The sequence below is a fragment of the Solanum stenotomum genome, chromosome 1, assembly GCF_019186545.1.
Source record: "Solanum stenotomum isolate F172 chromosome 1, ASM1918654v1, whole genome shotgun sequence".
Taxonomy (NCBI): domain Eukaryota; kingdom Viridiplantae; phylum Streptophyta; class Magnoliopsida; order Solanales; family Solanaceae; genus Solanum; species Solanum stenotomum.
In genome coordinates, this window is record NC_064282.1 from 93,671,513 (window position 1) to 93,675,205 (window position 3,693).

The following is a 3,693-nucleotide window of genomic DNA, read 5'->3' on the forward strand; positions in this document are numbered from 1 at the left end:
CCCCCCCCCATACAAAAAATGAAACAAAAGAAAACTTATACAATAAGCAAATAAATTATTAACAAAAAAAATAGACTTTTTTCTAATTGAGCCCTCCAAAAATAAATGGCTTCTTATTAACAACCCTACATGATTTCCTCACTTCTCCTTGACCATCAATTAATACTTCAACTCTACCCAATTTCACCATGGCCTCACCAAACTTAGTGTAAAAATCAGGATCATTAACAATATCATCCACAATATTCTTTGTCAATTCATCCAATGCTATTTGTTGATCAATTTGAAGAACCCCATTTCCCTTTTTAATTTCTTGAAAATATGAATTATCTACCAAGGATGGAGTCTTCACATCAAGAGGATAAGTGTTATCAAATATTAATGAAATTCTAGGACATTTATCCTTTAATTCAGCCAATAGCCATGGGCTCATGCTTGGATCAGGACCACCAGTTTTATTGAAGTTGTATATTCTATCTTTGAAGAGTGAGCAACGAGCAATTCCAACAGTGTGTCCACCTAGAATCGAAAATAAACAAGTAGTTAACGGTCAATGAAATGAGATGAAAATCATCAGAGTTCAAATTTAATTTAGTATGTGATTTCTTTCAAACTGGCTAAGTTTTGATGGTCAAAGTTATTCAGTGACCATGTTTGTTAATGGTTACAAGATAGCACGTACTCATCATAGGGTAGATTCACCTAACAGAGTTATGGATACATTAAAACTCAATATATAATTATGGCTCGAACTTTGTATTTGTATTTAAAAGTTTATTTAATATGTATAATTAATTTATCTAAAATGCACTAAGCAAAGAAGATTATGGCTTAAAACTCTAGGTGCACGCAAGCTAGTTTGAGTTCCATTGTCATAAAAAGAAAATCTAGAATAAGATAAAGGTTGTAAAATAAAAACGTTAAAAAGGATAGCATCCAAAGGTATGTCCTAATAGGCAATATAATGAGATGTGAACCATAGATCGACCGTTGCTCAAATCTTACTAAAAGTAAAAAAAAAATGTGTTAGGTAATTTTTTTGATTGTCTATTCACCGTGGTGGGAGATAGTATGTACATGATAAAATAGTCGAGGTGCACACATGCTACTGGACATCGTCCCAATAAAATGAAGGATTGTAAAAATGTGAAATTACCTAGAAGATAAACCATGTCATATTGGGTAAGATTTTTGCTTGCAAAGAGTTTGATGGAATCAGAAACTGAAATTGTAGCAGCAGGAAGATTCACATTTGAAGCTAAGGAAACATCTCCATCCCTTCGTCCTGTTTCTACATCCTACCATTTTCCTCCAGCCTATGCCATTTTATAATCAAAACTAACACAAATTAGGATGCATGTATATATATGTCACAAATAATATAATTTAAACGTCTCATCGTATTAAGATCATGAGTTTCAGGAATCTTTAGTTTTTTCTTAACTCCAAGACCAATCAAATAAGTCATGAAAAAAAAACGTTACTTTTTAGTTTGACTGGGCATGGAGTTTAAGAAATTAAATGAGACGTTTGAATCTTGTCATCTTAGATTAATGATGTGTGTAGTCCATTTAAATCTTGTGATCTTAAACTTGTCATGTAAAATATTGAAACTGAAAAACTTACTAAATATAGAAAGAGATACTCTTTTCGAGACAGATAAAAAGGAAATATCTACTATCAAGTATCAATGCTACCATTGAAGAAATAGAGAAAATTACTAATTAATCCCACCCATGTTTTAAACGAATATTCATTTCAAATCTAGTCGAAGGTCTTCGAGCCTTGTTGAGAACTATAGTTTAAAAAAAAAGGAAGAAAAAAAGTGACCCCAATTCCTTCTCAACCTAGGTCAAATGTCTTCTCATCCTTTTTGGAATAGAATCAAGTTTGTTACAATTAGCAAATCAGCCTCACATCATATCGATAGCGATTAGAGGACTTACTTATAGTAGTAACATTGAAAATCTCAAATGATATATGGAAGTAATAATGAAATAAAATGTAAAATTTACCAAGAAAACAGCATCTCTAGTTGCCATAGAAATAATGTCAGCACAAGAAACTAGGCCTCGACATTCTGCTTCTAAAGCTTCTTTAATAGCATCAATGAGTCCAAATCCCCTAACACTTGAATTTGGGACTGCTTTTCTCTCACTGGTGAGTCCATCCAAAAGAATAGATGCATCACAACCCTATTCATCATGTACATATAGCAAAAATATTATTCAATGATAATAGAAAATTGTACCATAAATATTTCATAAAGAACATTCTTTTTTTCATAATACCAAAATTTTATGGAATTGGTTCATGAGCAAAATAAGAAAAGTCAAAAGGAAATTATCATAAAATTTTCATTTTACCCTTTATAACATGATTTTATGGGCACAAAAATATAGAGAAAAGGCTTAAAATAGTGTCTTATTTTGTAGTTTAGACTCAATGTTATCCTTATTTTTTCAAGTGGAACACTAATAATACTTCATGTTTATAGTATTGACGCAGTTCTGGTCCACCCTCAAACTTGTCTTTACTTTTTGAGATCGAAAGGCTCATTATGTAAGATTTCATGTGCAACAGTACAAATAAAGGTAGATTTTTTATTTAATTAGCTATAATGATGTTTGGACTAAAAAAGATAGGATTTAGCAACGGACAAGTTTTATATACCTAAACAACAAAATATATCGCTACTCTTATTCAACAATCGATTTATGTTAGCTACAAGTGAATTAGTGACGAAGTTCGCATCTAAATCCAATTTTCTTAATAGAACACTCTTTTTCTCATCTTCTCTTATTGAGTTATTGTTTAATTTCTACTAAATATAGAGGAACACATTGAACATTCCATACTCTAAATTGTGGACAAACTATGTTAAAAATAGACGAAAGTTGCAGAGGACCAAAGGTGCATCAATATTACAAACATGAGGGACAATTAGTGTTCCACATGAAAAATTAAGAATGACTTTAAGTCTTAACCAAGGATAAAGGTCTATTTTGGGCCTTTTCTCCACAAAAATATTAGTATATGTTTAAAACCACACATTCCAATATTCTCTCCTTTATTAAAACTTTTGGATCAAGTTAAATAGCTTCATCACATAAAATGACACGAAAAGAGTAGTGAATATAGTGGTTCGCCTGCATATTCATGATAAAAAAATTATGTATCCACCACTGCTACTGAATTTGACACTAAAGATGAAAGAAGTAGAAATTAAAATGCAAGAGTTGTATATGTAAGTTTCTTACCTTAACAAAGCAATCATGGAAATGCATACGTAGAAGAGCAGCTGCAATATCCTTTTCCTTCTCTTCAAAATGCCATGTTTCTACAACATTTTGGACAACACCTTCAACATTTGTCACCCCACATTTTCCTTTGTAAAATCCAACTCTAAGTTCTCCATAGCATTTTCCACAAAATAACACAAAAAACAACACCACCACAAGTGCCAATGCTTTAGACATTTTAATTTGACAAATATAATGTGGTTGAAAGAGACATATTTTTCTATCCAATTTATAGTATTTTTCTAAGGTTATTAAGATAATAATGAAGTATGACATGTAAAATGTGTATGCTTTGCACGACCATTTCTTAGGGATTGTGACAATAACGTGCCATCAAGTTCTTGAAGTATATTTATATTATACTATAGTCAACGCATGTGGCTTAAAAATA

The 3,693-nt window shown here is 31.3% G+C and overlaps 1 pseudogene; it reads right to left on the reverse strand.

Annotated features, from left to right (window-relative positions):
• Positions 1-71: 71 nt before the first annotated feature.
• Positions 72-3,479, reverse strand: LOC125871142 (peroxidase 57-like; annotated as a pseudogene).
• Between the last annotated feature and the right edge of the window lie 214 nt (positions 3,480-3,693).